This window comes from Paramormyrops kingsleyae, chromosome 12 (assembly GCF_048594095.1).
Source record: "Paramormyrops kingsleyae isolate MSU_618 chromosome 12, PKINGS_0.4, whole genome shotgun sequence".
Taxonomy (NCBI): domain Eukaryota; kingdom Metazoa; phylum Chordata; class Actinopteri; order Osteoglossiformes; family Mormyridae; genus Paramormyrops; species Paramormyrops kingsleyae.
This window is the reverse complement of record NC_132808.1, coordinates 18,494,149-18,519,195: the sequence shown is the minus strand read 5'-3', so window position 1 is coordinate 18,519,195 and position 25,047 is coordinate 18,494,149. Positions and strand designations below refer to the sequence as shown.

Genomic DNA, 25,047 nt, shown 5'->3' with positions numbered 1-25,047 from the left:
CAATTTCCCATGTTAATTAGGTAGCAGATAAAAAAGATAAACACACTAAAGTGTTTTTTTTTTCTTCCAATCCGCCAGTGTGGCCTGTATAGGAAAGACAGTTGTAACACTAGCTGGAAAACCAAACTGTAGGAACTGGCCCAGTGGCCATTTTAAAGGGACAACCTCATGTCCATAATTAGAGGCACTAGACCTGTGGGTTGAAGAGTAAAATCCCTACTGGAACTGTCATGCCCCCTATACTGGAGACTTATCTTAAAATTCCTGGACTGAACTGCATGAAAGTGTGAACACTGAACTACTTTGGATGAAAGCATCCTTTAAGACAGTGCTTCCCAACCCAGTCCTTGGGGAACCCCAGACAGTCCACATTTTTGCTTCCTCTCAGCTCCCAGCATGCCTGTACCAGGTATTCTGTGTTGCTGATTAGCTGGGAGCTGGGAGGGAGCAAAAACATGGACTGTCCGGGGTTCCCCAAGGACCTGGGTTGGGAAACACTGCTTTAAGATACTACATACGAAAGTGTAAAATCTCATTCATGCTAAACATCCATCCATACACCCTAACCACTTAACTGACCCCGAAGTTATGGAGAGCAAGATGGGGTAGGCCAACATAAGGATTCCAATGTACTTGTGCAAATTTAACACCCTGGACAGGTTGTCAGTCCACTGCAGGAGACACAGTATTGTCAGCTTGAAATAAACAGTTCAGCCAACTGCAAAATGATTTCACTGTTGGACCCTTAACCCCAATTGCTCCAGGGATTGGCTGACCCTGCTTTCTCAACTGTATGCCTCGTCTGATCAATGAATAAAATGTAAACGAATCTCATCTAACAGGTGCTGGTAAATAGATATTCATTTACAACAATGTAAACTCCATATGTAACCACATGTTCTCCAGTTTTTGCAGTGAACTGTTAGATGGGCTTAAGGAAATCAAAACTTCCTCATTAAAACTTCAACATCTGCCACTGCGGGAAGAAATCAGTCTAAGTCTGTCCCTGTAGCCCCTGCATGTATTTTTGCTCATCAGTGAATACATCTAATGGAAGGAATTGCTTTTTACCTCATAAAAAAATCATAAACGTTTTTGTTAGGGTTTGTACCTGGTATATTATTTAAAAGGCACAAAGCTGTCCGCCAGCACTTTGCACATGGTGGTTGAACTTCTAACACTTGCAGAATGTTTAAATGGCGTTACAGAGACATAAAGTTAGATATGGGGCATGGGGAACTACCCATAATCCTCTTGGCCCTTGTGCAAAGGGCAAAAATCAACCTGCTGCCCAATCCCACTGGGTCAGGATCTCTCACTCGAATCTCAAACCAGTGCTACCAGTATGGCCTGAGAGGTGAGGTAGATGTGAGGGCAAGTCTGGGACTCCAACCTAGAGTCTCTCTAAAAAAGTGATCCATCTGAAAAGCAGCGCTGTAGTATAAAATATACGGAGCAGCACTTTGCGTTGTTCCAGAAGAATCTCCCACATAATGAGCCAGCATTTGTGTAATGCTGATGTCGCCATCCTCCCTAAACTGTTATTTTACATAAAAGGATCAAGAATGCGGGTGATGCATCCGGCCCGTTCTGGGAAGATCTCTTTGTCATTTCAATGTCTTTTTTACCCCTTGCTGATAGAGTCAATGTGGAGTGAACTGCCAGACTGAAGGGGACGGGTGGGGGGAGGGGGGGTTGGGAGGTGTGGCTTGATTCATCAGATCGACATCCAAGGGGCTGCGCACAAGCCGTGGTGTGAGACAACGGGGTGTCAAGAAGCGCATGCCCGTGTGTCTGAGTACAGAGAGACGGCACCGGCGCCTCGCTGAGCGCTACAGAGACAGGCCGCTGTGCTCTGTTATGGCTTCAAAAGCTTATATCTTACAATTAATTTGACAATATGTCCAATTTAAAAGGCTTTTCCATTGTTCCACAAAAATTTATAACGAGGTAGCTTTATGTGCAAGCCAGTTTATTGCAGTTAATAAAAGAAGGTGATATTATTAAAATGATACAATGTCTTCCACTTGGATTAGGCGTGCTTGTGAGATGCCTATTTCAATGTGAACAAAAACAGCCTGTCGCAGTCACTGTGTTCTTTCCCAGTAAAGTTTCACTTGAAACTGGACAATATCCAATGCTTGCAATCCTTAGAAATAAACGAGAAACAATTTTAGACCAAATAATCAAGTATAATTTCATTTTGGTGACGAAAGTCTGTCACTTTATCTTATACAAGCAGGTTCCCATAAGAAAGTAGGATATTATGCTATAAGTACAATGTTTCTGGACAGTGCATAACTTTCAGGTCAAAGGTACATTTTTAGCTTGCTCGTTTGCAGTGGTAATCGTGGAAAGACAATTACTTAGACCCGCAGAAATGATCATTGAATGGCAGCTGCCGCGGTACCCTCACAGTTACGCCTATTTCCAAAGAAATCGTGGATGAGTTTCAGGTGAAACGTCTCTAACACAAAATGGTCGGAAATCCGGTCACCTTTCATTCACACGCCCAGGTCAGGTTTGACTACCTTATCGCGTTCATTTATCTCCATTAAAGGTTCGATTAGTCAGTGAAACAGGTATTTCGGTCAGATGATGATGGGCGTGCTTTGCAGGAATGCGCCGCCCGCCCCCTCCCTTGTTTGCTCTTTGATGGCAACGGCTTCATTGCAATCAATGGGTAGGGGGAGGCCAGCGGTGGGGGCCACAGGCTGAGCATCGGGTCTCAGCGGTCAACCGCCTTTTTATATGACCCCAACCCCCTACGTATGGCGTTGCTAAGAGACCTCACAAAGACTTCTCTAATACCTATCCTTTATTTGTCGATCGCATAAAAGAAAAGCTAAATTATTTGACCATATAGCCTATAGGCGATAATAAAGGCATGAGATTTGTATTATATAATTATGAGAATAATAAATATTTTATCATTTTTGTGTCGTTGGCTATGTATTTCGTTTTTTATTGTTCTTTTATTGCAGCGATTATAACGTTTATAATTTTCTTTATTTGTCTCGCAGTTTGTATGACTGTAAGGGCAGTTGCGCGCCTTGCCTTTGCTGCTAGATGGAGCCCGAGTCCGTGAAGTGACGCGCATTCCAGCTCCGGGCTTTACCGCGGACCAGCTCTCCCTGCTTTGCCTCCGACCGTGTTTCGCCGTGCACTGCTTCGGAATTGGCTTGTCATTTTTACAGAGAGCTCAATTTTCCGAGCAAACAATTTTAGAGTCCTTTACTGCAGGGCTTTAAAATACGGGCGAAAACTCTGGACACCTTCCCGGGTCAAGAGTTTCCCCCCCTTTCCACATTTCTACGCAAAAGACCTGATGTGCCGGTGGAGGCTGCTTTCAGCTGGAGGCGGAGAGTGATCTGGATACAAAATAAGGAGCTTCTCGTTTCGTTCAATATTTTCTTTCTCCTGAATGGATATTAGCTATTGACTGTACATCCGTAAAGCCTGTGCGATCCATGTGGAGTTCATCGAGCTATCTGGGACCGAAGGTTCACGTTTCCGTGCCAGAAGGTATCTGCTCCTGAAGGACAATAATCGGAGAGAAAATATAGACAATTATTTGAGTAAATTCACCCTTGGCGTTTCTCAATGGCAGGACGAGAAGGAGATTATTTCTACAAGCCGATCAGCATCTTCTGAGACGCGGTAAGCGCATGCAGTATCCTAAATGCGAATTAGCTGTATACTTTGCGATTCCCACCGTATCTCCGAGACTTTACCTGCAATTTCGGAATAACGAAAAGAGCTCGATCTTATTTCACGTAAAGCGGCGCTTCGCAGATGTACGGGTCCGTCTCGACTGGCTGCGCGTAGGTGAATTAACGCCATTCCCATTGAATAGTGTGGACGAGGGATATACACATTCCCCAGTGTTTCAAGGATCACCATACACCAGTGCCACTTGATGAGAAATTATTTAAGAGTTCAGGATTCTGGAAACGGTTTGGTTTACAGCCCCGATTTGATGTGTTATTGTGTATAAGATTCCGGAACAATTTCTTATAGTCGATTGACAAAAAAGGTTCATCATATTTATAATGGATGTTTATAAAATATATGATCATGCTGCTGTTTTTCAGCCACCCTGAGTATTTTTTTTTACCCAAGCTTAGCAGGCTGGAGTGCATTGCAGTTCCAGAAAAACGTGGATGTGACCGATACAAGTAACCATTACTTCGCCTAGTAGTCTGTATAATTCAGCCTAATGGTTTATCACAGTCTGCAAATATACCGAACTAATTTGCCATTGTAATTATTCGCATTATTATGTTAGACAAAATAATAGCAATAACAGTAATATCAATAGAAACTACGGCGTTATTAAAAATGGGTTTACTCGTGCAATGAATTGGAATTTATTTCTACAAAATTTAAAGTATATATTCTGGAATAGCAGTATTGATGAACGGCGATTTAGATAATTGTGGTATTCAGTACTGGACTGATGTATACATTGTAGCTGCGTCTCTATCAGCTTAACGGAGAATTATTTCCCTTAGACAAAATTCCGCCGTTGTAGGTGCGTGGTCATACTTTCCTGGTTAAAATGATGACAGCTGCCTTTTCCCAGTGTGATTTCTTGATTTAGGTATTTGCAACGGGAATAATTTAAACGGTCCATTCATATTTCCAAAATGTCCATGACAAGTAAAAAGAAGGACTGACGCAGTACAACGTTTGCATCATCATCATCATCATCATCCTCATCATCACCATCACCATCATCTTCAGAAAAAAAAGAAAAAGTAGTGGTGGATAATTAAAGTCTTTTGTGCAGGAGCCCGATCAGACAATGCCATAGCCTGTCAGTTTTTCTTTGATTTATATTCGGTTTGTACACAGCAGCGACTGCCCCCCCCCCCTTGACTGTGATAAATCTTTCTGCTCCCATTGGCATTCGCTGTCAGGGCTGTTGTGAATATATGTTGTCCGAAGTTTTTAATCAGTGTCCGTGCGCCCTCGTTACTGCCATACAGATTCCGTCGCAATTTTAAATGACTCTTACTGTCACTTGCGGTCATCGCAGAGTAACTTCCAGTTTCATTAATATCATCTTCCCGACACAGTATACGTGCAAATGCGCCGTGTTTTCTCAATGCAACCTCAAACCACAAATATTCATACAAGCGATTCAAGGATCGTGTAGCCGGTGATATATTTCAACATTTGCCAAAGGAGAGATAAAACCGGTGTTCGGAAATATTCAGCTCTTGTCGCCAATTTTATCACGCCTTTATCACGTTTTTATCGCGTTTTGCAATGACAAACTTTTACCCCCACATCTGATTCTTATTTGACTTGCCGAAAGGTAGATATTGCCTTTTTTTTTATAATTCAATACAGCTGTACGAAGCACAATTTGTGATTCTGCATGGTCCTTGCGATTTGGCCTGCCATTATGCCACTTCGCCCGCCTGGGTTGTGAATGTTTGGTTTTCTCCACCAGCCCAGCACAACCGCCTCTTTTTTCTCAGGGGCCACCGTTGTAACAAGAGACCTTTTCTTCGTTTTTTGATGTCCGGCTTGGATAAGTTCAACCAAAAAAGCCTTCATGTAACTGGAAAAATGCTTGGCTGCCTTTTACTACCTGTACCCATGAAGTAAAAAAAAAAAAGTACGAATAAATAAATAGAATGGCTGAATAATAATAATAATAATAATAATAATAATAATAATAATAGCAGCAGACATTATTGTTATTTTACTTGCAGGTAATACAGATATGCACATTACTCTTTTGAATATCTAATGTTTAATCAAAATTAGGAGAATAGCTTTGCTGTTATTATTGTTATTATTATACTCTGAGTGTGTTCTGTGTGTGGTTAAGTCTATGGCTTGGGTTATAGGCTATAGGGCTAGGGTTGGGTACATATAGGGATTTTGAAAGTGACTTGTTTGATCTCATCCTCACATTCAAGTAGAAGAGCAATGTACTGTAAACAAGCATACTGAAATGTACGGATGTATATTCTTCTACTAATTGTGACACAGTCAGTTCCTCTCTGGCGGCGATCAGCACAGCCCACCTGGACACGAGCTGTGGTGTGATGCTGACTAATTGGTTGTCTTTTTTTTTTTTTTTAAGGTCCACTCTGCCGGTTTCATTCCTGTTTTTCTGTACATTGCTCTTGAGTAATGACCAAAGGTCTACGCTTGCTGTCTGATTAATTTATGTCTGTGGCCTCCTGACAATCGGGAGACAGAGCAGCAAAATGTATCTGATTACGTCTGCCTTGCCCACACCGCCTGGGTACATCTTGTGCGCGTCCTTAGTGATGGCGGGAAGTCAAAAAGCTACGTTTTAGCAACATCGCCACACGTTAACCGTTTAGATTTTTCAGCCAAATCGACAGATGTATTTCTGAAAACATACAGATCACTGAAATATTTTGAATATTTGAGTAACGCCTCTGAAATATGACAATTCTTTCTTTAAAATATACATTTTTCATTATACTGTCAAGTAAAATGACGATTAAGTTAATTCAGTGTTTTTAGAGAATTTGCAGATACAATGCTGGGTACTGAGGACCGGAATGGCTGGTGATGGTTCTGAGCATAAGCTTCCTGGGCCATCGGGAGTCGAATGTTAGATACATGCATCACATTTCATGTAAAGTTAGGGTGCTGCTGTTTGTTAATTGTGATACTTGATAAATGGAAGCAGGCTACGAACAAAATAACGCTGGTGAGAAAAGTATAAGTGACCACATACTGAGTCAGGCTTACATTGGGTGGGGGGTAAATTGTACCAGATAAATGAACATTAAAAAAAATACCTTTAGGAATCTGGTCTCATAAAATTAATGTGTTTTGTTTGAGCAATCGCTGCAGTATCCAGGAGAATTACTATAATGTACATTATTTTAAATTTCACTTGTGGTTGCATTCAATCCACATTCATTTTTTTTACATCGGATTGACTGAAACATTTTTTTTGAATATGCAGTCCAGTGTTTGAGGTTGAATAACAGCTCTCTTTGAGGCTTAAAGCCTACATCCTGTGCGCACAACATGACTTACATCAAAAATAGCTTTCGCTGTGAGGAATCTAGTGGAGAGTAATGAGAATAAGCACCCCAGGAGTCTTAAGTGACCAGAGTGGTCTTCCTAACCTTGATGGACTGAACTCCCTCCCCAGGTTTGCATAATGGGTTTTACGTTGATGTAACATTTCATGGATGTTAATTTGTTCAAATAAAAGTCCTGCAGGCGGCCGCTACATCCCTGTACTGTTTTCATTCATGTTATTATAGTTACATCTAAGTTATGTAACTTTAGTTATATAATGTTTAGCAGCATAAGTTCAATGCTTTTCCTGCAGCATACCTTCGTTGATTTCACAATTAAGAGGTGGTGATGACCTGTAGAATCTATAACAAATTCCCCCTCGTGGACAAATAAAGTTTTTTGATTTGATTTCATAACAAGGAAAGGTGTGTGGGGTGGATCCATTAGGTTGACACTCTGTGACACTGTCGTTTGTCACGGAGGACCTGGTTTGTGGTGCCGAACACTTATATTGTATTTATTTATAATGTGTTTAAGTAGTATGTGACTTTTGCTATTCATGTAATCTCCATGTACCCATACTGGGTTGCAAGTATACAATACTCACCATGGGCGGCCTATTGTACAAGGCAGGGTGAACCCTGGATAGGATAGGATGTTAGGGGTATGAATAGGGCGTACACACACACACACACACACACACACACACAGACGTGTACTCATATCTTTATGTTGACTGCCCATTCATTTCTATGGGCAAAACCCTAATCCCAGCAATGAAAACCTTAACCTCTATCCAGCCGGAATCTTAATCATAAGTAACCAAACAAAATACAAGTCAAGTCACAAGTCACAAGTCACCACACACACATACCAACAACCCTGAAAGTGTAAGACAGCAGCACAGCATGTCATAAGGCACGTTTGCTTATTTCATGGCAAATCACAGCAAAGGTGTTAATGAAGCGTGTGTGTTTTTTGTACATACCTCATGTGCTAAACCATATATTTATGAAATGTTCTCGGCAAGTCATGGCTTATTGATGAATTTATCGTATTTATCGGTTCCTCTCAGGGGTCGCCTCAAAAGGAAAAATAATGATTTGGCCCTTTTGAAAATGTGACATCATTTAGAGAGTTAAAAATAGATGCATTTATTTTTTTATGAATGAAAAATTACCTTTACGGATGAACCAGAGTTACAGGTGTATAATTTTTCTACAGAAATGAGTGCAACATTCATGTGCTTATATGCTGATTAAAAAAAAAAAACCCATTTAATTCCCCAGATGTGCTCTAATTTTGTTTTTCATTTTGTTTACAGTTCTGCTTGAAGGATTGAAGGATTATAAATACATCAGTAGTAGTCTGGATTTCTTCATTTGGTTTCTCAAAGGTACGTGTCATTTGACGTTATAGGAAATGTTCCGGAATATTATTAATTTAAAGCTGGCAAGGTGACAGCGAACGAGCATCCAGCCTAACATGACGGCGCTTCTGTTCATTTCTCGGACGTTATCAGAAACGGCTTCTGGAAATCGACATGCTGAAGCCAAGAATTCAGCCTTTCATACGTTGAAGGAGGATGTCTGTTGTTCAGCCGGCAGCAATGGGGAAAAAGATGGTGTTTTATACCAGCCTTTGTCTGTGACGTGGATGGTCTAGACTCTGTCTGTCTAGTGCGCCCCTCTTAAAGTAGACAGTGCTATGCAGTATACGGGTAATTAGTTCTCTGAGGCAATTATTTAGTATGAACGCCTCTGAGTTATTTATGGAACACTTTATTAACGAAAAAGTGCTACGTGTCATTAGTGCATGATACGGAATTTATGAAATTTCGAACTCTTTTAAAACTAGTTTCCCATCGTAATTGATTTTTGTATACAAAATAAATGATTGTAGCATTATAACAATGCTAATTTCATTCGTTGGTTGTAAATCATTTATTTTTTACTTTTACTGTATTTTGAGATAGGTATTTTGGTGATTTTGAATGCAGTTTTGAAGTGCTAATGTTTAATACGTGTGAAGACGGATCAGCATCTGAATACCACAAAAGCTGAAATAATCTTAGAGATTTACCGAAGAATCAATATCGTCGACAATGATTGTAATTAATGGAGGGCAAATGGCACTGATTTGATTAGCAGACCCACTTAAAATCAATCATTGTTTGGCCAAAGATGAGATACACCCTTAGTTACGTTGCAGTCAACAAGTTTCTCTGGGTAATAATTTGCTAACTGCCTGTATCTGATGTTGACAGAACTGCTGGCATAGATGTGACACTGCTCTTAAGTGGAATGACCTTCACAGAGGACAAATAGGAGTTTCTGGCGTTTCGGATGAAAAGACAGAAGCTCGTTCAACTGGCGGGTGTTTTCTGTCTTTGCCTATGCCTTGTTATACTGTCAAGCTATACAACAAACATGTATTGTGAATCTGTCACTTAATGTTTTTCACTATCCATTAGTGCAGCGAAGGTCCTCGCTATGCTGAAAGCAGCCAAATTGCCGCCTTCCATCAACAAGTTTTCAGTTTGCCTCTGCGCCATTTGTCAAAATTAAGATGACTCAAAAGCCTGAAGCACTCCAAGTATTTTAACTTCTACGTTAGTATGCTTATAAAGTTCCCCGTGTACACTGTCATGACGAAGACCCTGTGTCTTCGTACTGCCAGGCCGGACCATTTACATCTGTTTCGTGTTTATATGTGATGAGTCAGTAGTTTTATTTTCTCTCATTGTTCTGTCATGCTTTCTTTGCCTTCCCTGTTGGCATCACAGGTCTTGAAACAGAATTTCTTGCTTCTGAAAGGGGGCATTGTGCTCAAAGCTATGGGGAAATGATTCCCGTTAAAAACAAAAATACCTTAAATGAAAATTTGCAATACTGTTTTTTCCCCATTAGCTCCCATTTTCATCTGAGCTATTTCAGAAGAAATCAGAATGGATTTTTCAAAGCATATATGCTTCCGTTTAAGGAATGCACTTCATTGACATGTTCAGTGATAAATTTAGAAGCCTGCTAGTTTTTGTGCTATTAGACCACATAATACTACAGAAATAAATGTTTTTCTTTACCCACACTCCTTAGCTCACTCTTAACGTTAATCATGCTTACCTTCTCATGTGAAGGATTTACAGTCTGCATAGATAAACAATCTTGAAGTAGGGGCCCCATACTTAATGTGAGATGGGGGGGGGGGGCATCTTTTAGCATTATGGTTTTGTGGAATTGCCACAAGTGACAAACTGTTATAAATTCTTGTTATTTACAAGGTTACCTGGAACATAAATAACATTCGCTTCAAAGTGGTGTGAAATCTTTAGTGATCGACATTCAAAGACTGGGACCAGGCTGGTGTGCTTGGACGTCTTGTCTGGGAAAGCCGTCATAAGAGTTAGAGGAATAAATAATTCCTGGACGTTCGCACTATCTCTGCGACGGCTTTTTCAGAAACCAGTTTATCTGAAACGCTACCTTGGTGACATTTTGGATTGATAAGCCTGACTGTCTGTGTTTGATTTCTTGCAACACCAAGGCTGAAGAATGGGTTGTGCAGTTGCGTAATTTAGTTGATTCAGTAAATGCGATAATCTCTTGACTGTTAGGTCTCAAAGCGTGTGAGTCCTCTTGGAGGAAGATGTCTGTAGTAATTGGAATTTTCAGCGTGCATCCTGTGGCAGGAATCATATATGTTTTTGAATCAGACCTGCTCACTGAGTGTGATTCCATTCACAGCCATTTTCGTAACAGTTTAAGGATAAGGAGTATTTGGTAGGATCTGTAGGTAGTGTACTCATAAGCTCATGGGATGCAAACTGTTACAAAGGTACCATTGGGTGTGATACTTCACCATGATTGCTTCAGTTACACCTTCTAACTGTATAAATGGGTGCATTGGAAAGTTGCTGTGGAACTCAAGCAACCAAATATCAAAAACTACTGAAGGCCATCACTGACTTTACCGTGATGAAATATAATATCCCTTATGGCCAGAATGTGGGCCATGTTGTTTTTTGCACTGGTTTCCATCTTGGGTGTTCCACTGCGTTGATTCCTATGCTATCTGTGATAGGCTTCAAATCCTCCATGACCCTGTTCTGGATTGGTGATTGGTGGATGGATGGATGGATGCTGCAGATTTTAATGTCTACGTTTTTGGGACTTGGTTTGCGGCGGAGACCCCAGAAACGTGTGTTTTATGGTACGAGGGGCAGGGGAAATCAGGCCTTTGTCTGAAATGCAAATTTACAGCAAATGATGGGGATATGGTTAGGTTATTAGGGTCCCTGAGCCACAACGATGCAAAAACGTACAGCCCAGAATATTTCCATATGCATTACCAAATACAAATAGTTATCAAACAAGACAAAACACCAGAACCAATAGAACCTGCGTGTTTATCGCATATTTGTAATTGCAATTAATATGATTGATCTGTCAAATATAGGCACACCTCAGTTACAGTATAGGAGATGTGATCTGCCTTGGTTATGTATTATTAAACCTTGTCAAATACAGAAAACTTTGCTAATTTGCTTCATGTCTACGATTGCCGCAGTATTTCACTGTTGCTGAGAGTATTCATTAATTTCTGTTGGATATTAAATCATGGTCTTTGAGGCTGATGTGAATGCAGTTAAATTGTAGTATAAAAGCGAAGTTCATTATTATAAGGTCACATGAGCTCCTTGCTCTTTGTTTAATCACGGAGATTTCTTTATTGAATTGTGGAAAAAAATAGCTATTACCTAATGCAACTTCTTCTGCTTCTGATTAATTGTGCATTCCAGTGCTCACCTGACCCAAAATCAGAGCATTTACCAATTACTTAATCACAAAGGAGTTTATTAGAGAACTGATCCTGGCAAGGCTGAGAATGATCTTCCTTGAGGTGCTGTTGGAGGGGGAGCAGAGAGTCATTATCTGCTGAGATCTTGCTGAAACCCAGGCACAAACTTTAATAAGGCACTTTGTGGCCTGATTAAGTCTTGCAGAACCACCTTGGCATGTTATAAAACACTCAGGGGGAGATAGATAACACTGCCCTCAGCAGATCAGAAAATGAAATAGACTTCAGCCCTAGTGGCACATTATAGACTTTCATAGGTGATATTATGCACAATATATATGTGAAAACCAGCTTGAAGCATGTTGGGGCTGTAGAATTTCATGAGAGAGATGGGGTAGATTGGGAAGTTGTGTTAAGAACGGGGCTAAACCTCCATGCATGTGAGTAGGAGGACGTAGGAGATGTCAGTGTCATTCTAAAGAGCATTTAGGGTCACCAGTTCATGGCAGGTTGTGTGAGGGCCATGTTAAGGGCAATCATGTGGGCTGTCTGGACAACAGATAATGTGTAAAAGATGTTTCAGCATTAACAGTGATCTACAGACAGCTTGTGAGAGACATCTTAGATTTGACAGGTTTCTACAGAGGGTGTGTAATAAGTTTCTCAGCATGGAATGGAATTCTACAGATGGTGTGTTGGAGACGTCTAGGATTTGACACGTTTCTATAGATGGTGTGTAAAAGATGTCTGAACTTTGATGGGATTCTACAGATGGTTTGTGAGATTCATCTCAGATTTGACAGGTTTCTGCAGACGGTTTGTGAGAGATCTCAGATTTGACAGGTTTCTACAGATGGTTCGAGAGACACATCTCAGATTTGACAGGTTTCCACAAACGGTGTGTAACAGTGTCTCAGATTTGACAGGTTTCTACAGTTGTTGTGTTGAAAAACATCTCAGATTTGACAGTTTTGGATCTTCTTATTGGTTTCTACGGATGGTATCTTTATAAATGTCATATATGTTAACAATTCAATGTACATACGGAAGTAGGAAGGAAGAAGTATTTATGAGGTATTCACTAGCTTACGTCAAGGTTTCGTCCCGGAAGTGAGGACATAAGGCAATCTGGATATATCTCGATAATTATAAGGGAGAGGTCAAATATGCTATATAACATGAAATACAATGTCACGCGCATTTAACTAAACCTCTGTAGTGGCTCCACAGTTTTGGTTTTTGCCATGTGCTTCACACGTGGTAAAATATATCTGCTTCAGACGTCTCTTGATAAGTTTTATTAAGGTTCTTATGTGACGTAAGTACGGTCAGACGCTACTCGATAGGACGTGAGTTGACGGATGACTGCATACGTAAGTTCATATGTAATTTTTAATAAGTAAACAGGCTTTCACAATAATGAATTGTATCACGATTCTAAATGAAACAAAGAACCTCAAGGCAAAATTATCCGAGCCTGACGGTATCTTACTGCTGCCAAGGTCACTGAAATGTTGGTCTGAGTTTGTAGCCAGATGCTTCTCTGATCACAAGTGACGGTACAACAAATGTAGAAGAGAAAGAATTCATTGTTTTAGAGTTTTATCAAAAACACAACACAAGCTTCTCAAGCCATCTGGAGGAATTCAGCTAGATAAGTCCTGCTGCTAGTGTAAAAATGGGGACCAGTGATCTCCACATGCCACTGTGGTTTCATCCAGGAAGATCTGTTCTCAGGGACAGACATGGGAGGATTCGGTTCGACCCTTCTGGTCGAACGACGCCACCGCCCCTCATTTAGCAATCTCTCAGTGGTACTCCTAATTAGATAGCTTTGCAGTTTGCTCACCTTTTCCGGGCTGGCAGGAATGGGCCCAATGTTAACCGGGACGTCGGAGAGGGGTCCAAACAAACCTGAGTCTGCGTCACATTTATTACATCATGTTTATTCCGGTAATTTATGCATTTTAATTTGAATAAAAGCTTGAGCGGTAGCCACACTGGGCGGGGTAGAAGTTAGATCCCCCTGCCGCATCGGACAATTTATCCCCTCCTGAATCTGTTTTGGAGGATCGCAAGACGGCAGTTACTTCCCTAGCATTTTTAATACTCATTAACATAGCTAATGTTCCCTTCGCGTTATTGGTCCGTTAGCATTTTCCTCAGCTTTAACATGAAGGGCTGGCTGGAGATGTAACTCCCAACTCAATATCCTAATCAAATGTCAAAAACCACGGGTGCGTTTGACTGAAGTGTCTACAATGTGAACGTTTCTTTTTATTTTCCTCTTTATGGATGTAGGCCTAATTAGATACACTGCAAGACCTGCCTATATTTTATTATCATCTTTACGTGATCTGTTATCCGAAATATATGTTTGTCGCTTTGTCTTTTGATTTTGTCATTTTGAATAATTCTGTAAAATAAGCACACTAGTTACATTGCTTTTGACTCCTCAATCATGCACAGAGAGTGACTCCATTTGTCCCTTACTGGATCAGAAATTCTACACAGGCATCCTCTGAAGTCACTCCTGAGAGAGGACCGTGCACATCCAGCGGTGTGTCCTATACACCTGCTCAGGCGCGGTGTACTTATGCATTCAGATCACCTTGAGTCAGCGGTCACCGGCATTGAAAAGCGACGGGCGAAAAGAAAGCGTGTAAACAGGCCACCGGCGAAAATGTGCCCAGTGTCTGGAAGTGTTACAGCTAGGCTTGTCTGCGAGCTGTGGATCCGTCTCCCGCCGGCCGTGACAGAGCTCCGATTTGCCCCGGTCACTGCTGGTGGACTCTTGCTAGTCTCTCCGCCGCTGTATGTTCTGTGAGACCCAACACCATGTGCCTTACACGCGGCTGCCTCTGCGAACCATTACGCTTAGCGTCTTTCCTGGAGTTGTTTATTATTATTATTATTGTTATTATTTATTACGTAATTCTTTATTCAAACATGATTGCAAACACAGAAGACAGTAAAAAAATATACGCACGACAGCTGTAGCTCCAAGTTATAAAACAAAAGCACTTTTTTCTCTGATGTCATCCGCACTTAGTGATATTGTTGTGGGCACAAATCGATGCTTTTTGAACATTCTCCGTGGATTACTTTGATACCGATAGAGTGAAGTGTACCGTCTTTTTGTAAGCTTCTGTTTGTAGGAGCTGGCAGCTTGTAATTGCTATCTATTATAAAGGTATTGCTCTAAAGTCTTTGAAGGCAGGCGGTGTGTTGGAGGGATGCATTACAAGTTGATGGCATTTTTTTCCCAATAAGTGGTATAATGGGCTTTTATGACCTTTTATTCTGTATAATCATAGCCTGAAAGGTTCCCAATCCCTCTGTTCTTGACAGGAAACTAACGTTTTCAGTTTTGCACACGGACTCATCACTGGTTTTTTTTCCCTCTCCTTATTCCCAGGTAAATGTTTCGCTATTTTACACAATGACCGATTTTGATTCCTTTGAATTGCGCTGTAAAACCAAAGTGGCGGGATATGAGGGAGGACGTCGCATACTCACATTACCTGGCGCAGTGAAGGGGAGCCGTAGATAAAACGTGAACGCGTTCTTGTGACAAACGGAATTTCACTGTCTGTGGGGATTTCATTCTGAGGCCATCTGCAAGCAGCACTCAATTTTATGTTGTTTTTTTAAATGTCCATGTCTAATTTTAGTGATTTTCATTAAATTCCTGTTTTGGGCCATTTACTGAGGTGTGCCACATTTTTAATGTCTTCATAGTGGAATAAAATACAAAAAAATAGCACTGGAATAATGTAGGAAAATATCCAGTGTATTGTAGTATATTGTTGTAAACGCAGGAGTTGGCCATAACAGAGAACCACTCTGCTTTGACATTCTAGTAAATATACAAAATTGATTAAAACAAGCCGAAAGGGTGATGTCTCTGCTTCATACCGCAACGTCAGACAGAAGAAGGGAAATGTGATTCATCATAGCTGATTGAAAACATTTAAGTGATGCTCAGCATTGCTAAAGAGTTGAACACATGTAACGATAGTTTTGAAGTTGGGCCTCATTCATCCTGTGATTACCATTTGCCTGAGAATGACTTGGCAAGGAGGGTATTCTGTACAGTGTGAATGGCAGTCAACTCTTTGCCACTGATCATCTGAGGCCTTATATCAGTCTGATCCCCTCTTCATTTAGGAAGTGCTTTCACAAGTTTTTTTTTTCATTATGTTGTTGCTATGTGTGGGCGGCAGGTGGGTTTAATCAGAGGGCTATGCTGGATAAACCGCGTGGCACGATGGCAGCAAATCGCTATGCAGCCACATATCTGACGCAGGCTTTTAATTTGTGAAACATTTTCCCTGCTCTCTGCATCCTGGTTCTCTGCGCACAGGAGGAGCAGGAACAGGGACAGCCAAGGCGGCTGCATGATATTTTTCTCACTCTGCGGGGAATGCGGGGTTTTGCATGATTTCCTTTTTCTTTCAAAGTAAGAATAGTTGCTTGTGTGGAAGAGGACAAGAGAACATACTTTCAGGGCTCTGGTGAAACTTTTCGGGAACTTTATTTAGCCTGGACTTTGTATTAAATGCTTGAAGGTTGGGTGAGAGTAGAGAGAACTGCAGGGATTTCAAAATGGCTGCCATTTGCCTCTCAGGAGATGGACAATAACGAGCGACTCTCGATTGCGAATGGCGGGGGTCTGCCTGCCCGCGGCCTAGCTTAAGGATGCTTGTCTTGCCGTCTGCCCCCTATGGGTGAGTGTTACGTATTGGCTGTGGCTTTTCACCACTTGACACCATCTTGATGGAGGGCTGGCTTTCGCCCGGCTGCGTTTTCTCACATTTCCGCCCTGCCCGAACACAGGATGTGGAAAAGGGGAGGAGCTAAAACAAAGACGTGGGCCGGTCGAGTCGAGGGCACTAAAAAGTTAATTTATGGCCCGTATGCTAATGAATCCCAGGTTTGGGCCCGCATCCCTAATGAAGGACTGCACCTGCAGGTGCATACAAATGAGTGTAAATGACAGCTTGTATTTGTGTTTCCTAAACCGCCGAGGCCTATTGTGTGATTGGGCCGCTAACTGGCCGTCAGGAATGGTGTCGCTGCTTTCCGTTTCGGCAAATACGTTCTGACAAACGTTTAACTTCACCTAAAACGGACGTAATGCCGGATATTTAATGTGTTCCCCGAAAATAATTTCTCGTACAAAACATATCATAGTCAATTAGGAAACAAGTAATTAAACAAGATCATAATCAAATGAGATTTTAGAGCACATGACAGCGATGCGGGGAAGTTATTAGCACAAAAAATTGCCATTTGTTCAAATGTGTTATTTTTTATTTATATTTTACCAGAGCAATCTGAGTTAAGTAGCTATCCCCAGAGCATTGGCTGTCCCCTCCTGGGACCTAACCCAGCTACACACAGACTGTGTTGTGCAGCATACAGCCACCAGCTTCACATTAATCTGTGTGCGTGAGAGATTTTATTTACTGCAGGGAAAAAAAAAGAAAAAAGCAACAGTGTCCTTGCTGCTTTTTTGTGGTGTGGATTGTGGAATCCGGCTATCAGGCATTTTGTGAAGGGCTACTGTGCAATGGCGTGGTCCTTTCCCGCTCGCACGGCATGCAGGTGTGACTCCCACGCTGTGGCGGGGTGACGGTGGCACGTGGGTCTGGCTGTGGTGGAAATGCGGCATTTCTGCCGTGAGGCGGGCGGCACCGGCGGTCTGGGCCCATTGTGAAGCTCACAAAGCCGGGATCTCACAGAGAGGCGGCATCGCCGCGCTGCCGTTGACTCCCGCAAGAAATGCTCACGCGGACCAACCAGAACACCTCCTCATGAAGCCGCTCTGCCTTCCGTCTGCGCAGCCAGGCGGAAAATGGGTTTCTTTCAGGTATCGGGACCTGTGTAGCTGCCATCGCGGGGCTAGAACGTGAGGTGGAAATAGGCGGGACTCCGATATAATGTGTAGAAATGCATTTGCTTCCATTTATTTGTTTAGGAGTTTGTGCGGGTTAAGGGCGCAACTTTGGCTGGAACATTGCGGGGGTTTAGGTCTCCACCCCTTACGGGGGAAACATGATTATTGGGGGGGTTGTATTAGCTGGTTTTGATTTATTGGGGGGGCTACAACCCCCCCATCCCCCCTGTAATTTACGCCCATGGTGGGAAAACCTGCAGAAAAAAATATATCGATGACTTCATAATTTGTGGAAAGGTCTTTAATAATTGATTTTGAATCTGGCTAAATGAAAACTGAGAACATGCGGTGAGGGCAATTTACTGTACATATTCACGCTGGCTAGCTAAAGTAATGTTTGCTAATTAGTTTTAGACAAATGGATTTTAAAGTTTTTGTATTTGATTGTAATCAACTGTTGGTTTATTCTGTGACACCGAAATAGATTTCTTTCAACGGGAAATAAGGTCATACGTGAGCACTTTTTTGTGGTTCTTAAAAAAAAAAAAATCTGTTATTCAATTTACTCTGTGTGCTTGATCCCAGCATCTCCTTATGTGCCTCTTTCTCTGAGAGAATCGATTTCCCTGATCAATAGGGCTGCGTCGAGGCAAAGGGGGGGGGGAGGGGAGCGAGGTTTGTATTATTCTTCAGTGTCTGCATAGTGCTTTCCTTTGATGCTGTTTCCAGGTTCTGTCCAGGGTCAGATGAGAAGAGCCAGGTCTGTCTTGTTGGTCTAACCATTTTGGCACCATGACAATGTGGTCCATCAGTGCCATACCAGCGTCTTTGAAGATGCCAAGGCTGGCACAATAGCAGCCCGTCTCCCCTTGAACCGTAATTGACCACTTAGGGACAGGAACCCAACCGCTGACTGTGGTACTCCCCCACTGAAGCAAGTCGGCAGCTTTCTGGAAGCCTCCGCTAGCTTTCCCAAGAATGCTTCACCGGCAGGGAGATTGCGGAAAACCACAGGGGCCATAATGAGCCGCCAACCGGCCGCTCCCCACCTTCGTGTCTGCCAGCCGCTTGGTCTTTGGCGGTCTCCGTCTTGCATTGTGTCAATGCGGCTGAATGAAGTCATGCATCAGGGTGAGGTAACGGATGGTTTACGATCTGCTGGGTGTAGCTCAGTGATTGCAGTGCTGTTGTATCCCCCAGTCCGTCCAAGTCGCACGTGCAGTGGATCATCGAACTGTAAACCACAGCGGTTACAATGACTGGCAGGCTAATCTTCAAATTCCAGGTGAAGAATTGAGAAGGGGGTCTTCTCCATACTCCAGGGTGCATCTTTATATTTGTGGTCTAGAGGGTATAAAATCTGAGTAGTTTGAGAGACTTTGCCAGTAGGATCCGCTCACTATACAAGAGAAGAGTGGAGACACAATGCAGCTCACTCAGGCAAATAGTAAGCGACAGATAACAGCCCAGACATAAGAAGATTCATGGTCTTGAAATGGAGACGGAGACAGGTCCTTTCATGCTCAGCTGACTGATCTTAGCGCCAGTGTTTCAGGTTCAGAGAAGCTGGTAAATCTGACGTCTCGCAGTGGCTCGAGCTGTAGCATGGTTGCAGCCTTGACGTTCTGTTGGCCAAATACATCAACACCATCTGCATTTATGTCTGAAATACATATGTTTTTTTTCCCCATTTGTGAAGGTTACTGGGGCTAGACTTGCATTTTAAAATAATTACAAATGTGCAGGAGCCCATTACCCAGAAGCATCATTGGACTACCATGATCAAAAAAGTCCTACTGAACTCCACTGTAGCTGTCAAGATACCAAGCACAGAAAAGGCTGACTTTGTTACAGTGTCAAATGAGATTTTATAGCATTAATTAGAACTCGTTTCACATGAAGAAAAAAAAAAACTGAATAGAGGGGGGAAAAAAACTATTTTATGGACTCATCTCATACCTTATGTTCAGTCTTTATGGTGCAAAGAGATGTACGAATGTGTCAGTTGAAAGATTTATTTTCCTGAACGTGAAAGCTGTTGAGCAAAAGCATAATATCCATCCTGCGTTATGATATTTTGCCAATCTGGGAAGAAGCGGCTCACGATGATGTGGGAGTGGATGGCTTCAGGACACCTGTTTCCATTAACTAATTATTTGGGCTCTGCGTCTCCTGAATGCTGATCGCTGAATTGACAAGATTCGTCTTGTGTCAGTCAAACCCGAGGAGGACAGCTTGCTGGTTTCGGCTTATGAATGCCTCCAGGGCAGCAGGAGAGCAGGTGGAGGGAAGTCCGAGAGTCACGCCGGTGTGTGTTTCCCGAAGCCTTCTTAACGCTACATCATTTGCAAGTTCTATATTAAAAGATACAGTTAAAAGAACTTATGAATGAAGCTCACCTCCGGTTGGGATGAGGGATGGAAGAGGGGACAGAACGATGAAAAGGAAATTGTACAGGAAACTGGGTTGGGAAAATCTGCCACAGGCAAGGTCTGGGCATCTGGTCTGGGGCCTGTAGACAAAACCGAAGCCCATTTTACATTTCTGGTAATGAGAAACATGACTAATCAATGAGTTTGGCCCACAGAGGGTTTACCTCCCTGAGTTTGGTATATATTCTGGAAATCCAAAATGACATAAATTAAATCAATGCATTTATTTCCTTTAGGCTGCAGGTAATATAGTGTTTATATAGCTCTGTCACTTTGATATTCTTATTTTCGATAGTTTTACAATGGATTTGACAGTATTCCTGGGGAAAACGTAAAAAATATGTTTAACATTTATTGGTAACACTTTACTTTAAGGTCTGCTCCCGTTACTAATCATTTGTTAATATAAATATAAAAAATCACTCTCAAACAAAATTAGAAATGTATTACAATCATCTTCTGGTATTTACAGAACAACTTGTAAATCACTTTCTGAGCAGGCTCAGAAATTACTTATAATTGAGCATTTACAAGTGCTTTAGTAAATTCTTTGTGAGACAGGAGTAAGATATCTTTGTAATACGTTTCAAAATTTGATTGTAAGTGAATCTTTTCATTCAGTAATATAATAATTCAGTTTATTAGTAGTTAAGGAGATGGCCCTATAATAAAAGTGTTACCCGTTTATTTAAACAGAAGAAGATTTCTTAAAGCTCTTAAACTGTGTCCTATGTAATTATAAACAACACAGCACATAAGCACTCTGATTATTTCACCATACAATGATGTAATTACTGATGCCTAATCATTGGGTCACCCTTTCCCAAGTGGTCAAAATCACAGCATATAACTTCTGTACTCTCCTTTTCTCGGTCAGATGAAGAACAGTCTATTAAATTAGTCCGTCACTATGACCGTACTGCGATTTGAGCGTGCGGTCACTCCCCAGCTAAAGAACAGCTTATTAAATCAGCCTACCACAATGACCGTACTGCAACTTGAGGATTCAGTCGTTCGTACGTCGGAGAGCGGCTTATTAAATTAGCCTGCCACTATGACCGTGCTGCAATCTGAACGTGCGGTCATTGTCAGCGAGGCTGGACTTATTAGCCTTATTAAATTGATCTTTCACCACAACCCCTCTGGCAGCACGAGGAGCGGCATATTAAATCAGCCTGTCACCGCGACCGTGCTGCTGACCGGACGCACACCATGCCGCCTGGCCCGCCTTCTAGATCCATCCGTCTGAGAGGCTCAGCTAAAGACATCAATCTAAAATTGAATAGATATGGTCTTCCCAGCTGAGTCACATGTATGACCTCTGCCCCGATGACACCGGAAAGTGTGACGAGAGGTGGCAATACTCTGCCTCTGAAGTACCCTCACCTACAAGCCAATGACACCGCTCTACGGCGAATGGTTACTCAGCCATCTTATCCTGTAGTGTTGCCGTGGGCGTGATGAAGAAAGCGGTTCTGGAATTGATAATTAACAGCGATGCTCTAAAGTGTGTGTCAGAACCAGCCCTTATAAACTATTTTGTGCATGTGGAGGAGCATCTCTCCATTTCGAGGGGCGGCTGGGGGTAGTCACGGCTCTGGCGCCCCCCAGCTGCGTTTCAAGGTCACGTCACGTCCACAGCCCACACGCTCCTTCCCCCGGGCGGCGCGTCAGCGCTAGCCTTAGTATTACCGTGCCGAGGAGAGGGGTAGGTTTGCTATGCAGACTCTAGTGTTACACTGTAACCTTACGGACTGCTTTTAATGATGCCCTGTTCTGTTGGCGCCGTCTCTCAAGTGCGGCACACGTCAATTCCCGCCGGTCCCAGCACGGCTGAATCATTCGTCTTCCCCGCACGGAGCCGGCCTTGCCTGTGCTGGACAAACAGCTGTTGCTAGGAGAGACAGATTCATTACTGTACTGTTTATGCTTCTGCTAAAATGATTATTCAGTTCCCACAGTTCAGTCGCTCAAAGAAACGGGCCACCGTCTATCTGCAGAGTAAATTGAAATGAGCTTGGTGCTTTGCTGATGAGATCATTTCTTTCTGTTGTTGTTTTTTTAATTGTAATTTTTGTAATAATAATTGTTTGGTGTAGCGTTATGAGAACACCACTGAATAGCGTATTTACGTTTCCAGATTTAAGGGTGGATTTTGTGTCAGTTGCAGCTGGGTTCGGTGCTGGCAGCCGGGACTGCTTAATTGGTTCGGTGGAGATTTAGATAATAATATGACTACTCCCCTATTTGGAGGTTCGGGCCTTGTCTCACCAGAGTGCGCGGCTCGTTTTGAAAGCACGCACTTAAGCTATGATTAGCAGCCCTGCCAGACTTGAGTCACTCTGGCGGTGTTTTAAGGCTGACATGTGCAGCTTCCTCCAGAAAAGGTTTTTTATTTAACTTAACAAAAGTACCTTTGTGCTTTTATTCCTCAGGGTGAATTAAGGGGATGTCAGCGAACAAGTTATTTTGCCATAAAGGCCATCTGATGTGTGGATGATGCTTTTTGTCTGTATCTAGATGATCCTCTGTGTTTAGACGGTGTCAAGTTTAGAATTTCTTTTTTCTATAGCTGTTGAATTTTTTTGAAGAATGGCTTAATAGTAAATCAGTACACATTCCTGTTTGTGATGCTGACGAAGTTTATTTTTAAATTTGATATGTTTACTTGACACAGTTAAAATAACTTATTCTGCTGATGTATTTAGGTCATTCTTTGGACATTAGGGCTTTCTGCTGCCAGAGCCTTATAAACTATGCATTTGTGGTTTTGGAAAGGCCGTTTATTTTTACGGCTTCTGTTTACTGTAGTTACCAAAGCTTTATTTACAAAAATCCTGGTTAAAATCTGGAACCTGACTCAGCACAAGTGATCTACAGTATACAGTATTGTGATGTAACAGTGCTGACCCTCAGTGTAGCACCATGAGGTGTTTTAATCAATCAATCAATCAATCAAGTAAGTAAATAAGTTTTATAATAGCCTTGTGCCCTGTTATGCCAGAGATACGCTTCAGCCACCCCCTAGACCAGGATAACCATATAGCTGGATAGAAGATGGATGGACGCATATCTCATTAATTTTAAAATTGTTTTCTTATTTTTCATATGAATTGTAAGAGTCACGAGGGTACAGATAAGCTGGCGTTGGCCGGCCGTTTGGTTTTGGCGGGCGCGCCGACGCCGCGCGGACTCGTAGGGACATGCAGGAAGAAAGAAGCGGGAAACCTGCAAAACGGCCTGTTAGGATTGGACTGATAAAGCCCAGAGCAGTATACGGATACCCGAGTACCACTAATGACGACTGGGTGATGTTTAGTACAATTTACAGTAATTTAAATGAGATATCAACATGTGTTAAAATACATTTTGTTAATATTTCTATAGACAAAACCAGCTGCTATCAGATTTTAAATTAGACAATTATTTAAATGTATCGCAGTATTTGTTTTCAATGAGCAGATTATGGTGATGAATGGTATCATGACTGACAGTGCTGTGAGGAAATCACAAAAAACGTTGTTTTTTTAACCCCCTCCGGCTGGGTTTTGCGTTTAGTTGACGGCGCGTTTTGTTCAAACGAGCGAGCGGTCGTTTTTTAAATTCCCACGGTGTACCTCCGTGGGGCTCCCGATGAGGACGCTACCTTATCTGTCCTGTTTCCGCGACGAGACCGAGTCGTTTACACGGACACGGTGTCACCGTGCAGCCGCGGCTTCTTATCGCCTCGGCCGCCGGCTCCGCTGACACGCCGCGGGCCGGCAGCTCTCCCCGGAGTCAGATGCGTATCGCTCTGTTGCGGCCGAGATAAGCCGCCCGGGCAACACGCTGGACGTTTGCGTGGAGGGTTTAGCCAGCGCTGCGTAATTATGGGTAGCGGCCACTTTATGCCCCATACAATGGACCCAACTGGGTTTTCTGAAATAGACCAATTTAACACAATTATACCTCATTTTGCGTTTGCTCAGTATTGCGTATTGAGTTGTAGTTGTAGTCACCATATTTCCCATCCTTTGCATTTATACGAAGGTCGATGAAGTACATTCTGAAGGATATTTGTCTTGGCATTCTTCCCCCAAACTATATCTGTTCATTCATTCATAATTCCATCATGATTTTGCCGCTTCTGTTTGTGCTGCTTCTGTTAGTGCAGTTTTGTTTTACATATTGATATTTATGCTTTGGTTAAAGAATTGCTTTCTAATTTCACACGTGGTTAACCAGCATTTTTTTGCAACCCATGTCTTATGTTTTTATTAAGTCTCTCTGTCAGAGCTTCAATAATATTACAAACCCCACCCATGACTGCATGCCAGGCGAGACAGATTTCTGTAAACCCGCTGGCACTAAATCACGTGTAATGCGATATTCAGTGATTTCCAGCATCCTCCTTTTACTGAGCTGTTGGCTGGTGTTATTCACAAAGACTCCCCCCCCCACCCCATCCTTTCGCTAATACAGTAAAAAGGGAATCTTAAACAGGAGGCCCCATCTTTGTTTTTTTGGTTTTTTTTGGAGGTAATGCATTGCTTCTCATCGTCCAACGTTTGGAAATAACTCCTGAGGTTAACATGCCAGCGTGTCCGAAGGGCCTGTGTGGGGGGTGTCAGCAGGCTACCGCACCATCCTGCACACTGTGAGATGCCTCTCATCACTACACCTCGCCGTCGGTGCAGCTGGAGATTGATTCATATTCCCAGTACAGCGTCTTCTGCATAATTATTAGGCTGCCCAGCTGTACGTTAATCTGAGTAAAAATATCTGAATGTTTCTCACCAGATCACCTTGTTTGCCAGGAAACTTTTTATAAAACCAAAACAAAATAACATAATGATAATGCCATCTTATTTTGCCTGATAAATATGGAGCTGATTTGAACCAAACCCT

The 25,047-nt window shown here is 42.3% G+C and overlaps 1 protein-coding gene and 1 long non-coding RNA gene across 12 annotated transcripts in view; one reads left to right on the top strand and one right to left on the bottom strand.

Moving 5' to 3' along the window:
* The first annotated feature begins 3,069 nt into the window (after positions 1-3,069).
* The window catches only part of LOC111842607 (adhesion G protein-coupled receptor L3-like), a 179,562-nt gene continuing 157,584 nt past the window's right edge, over positions 3,070-25,047 (top strand). For 3 of the 8 annotated variants that reach the window (XM_023809356.2, XM_023809354.2, XM_072697604.1), the window contains exons 1-2: positions 3,070-3,660; positions 8,354-8,425. The gene's annotated coding sequence lies outside the window, so the exon portion shown is untranslated. Of the gene's footprint in view, positions 3,661-8,353; positions 8,426-23,330; positions 23,469-25,047 lie in introns of those variants that run through there. The other 5 variants (XM_072697605.1, XM_023809355.2, XM_023809361.2 and 2 more) reach the window with 3 other exon arrangements.
* LOC111842608 (uncharacterized) lies at positions 17,121-24,008 on the bottom strand. 4 transcript variants are annotated; one of them, XR_002837951.2, is made up of 4 exons: positions 23,807-24,008; positions 21,907-22,054; positions 20,128-20,240; positions 17,121-19,353 (listed from the first exon to the last, which is right to left on the bottom strand). It is a non-coding gene; the product is annotated as an uncharacterized lncRNA (long non-coding RNA). The 4 variants fall into 4 exon arrangements; XR_002837948.2 differs by having other exon boundaries at positions 21,912-22,054; XR_002837952.2 differs by having other exon boundaries at positions 21,912-22,036.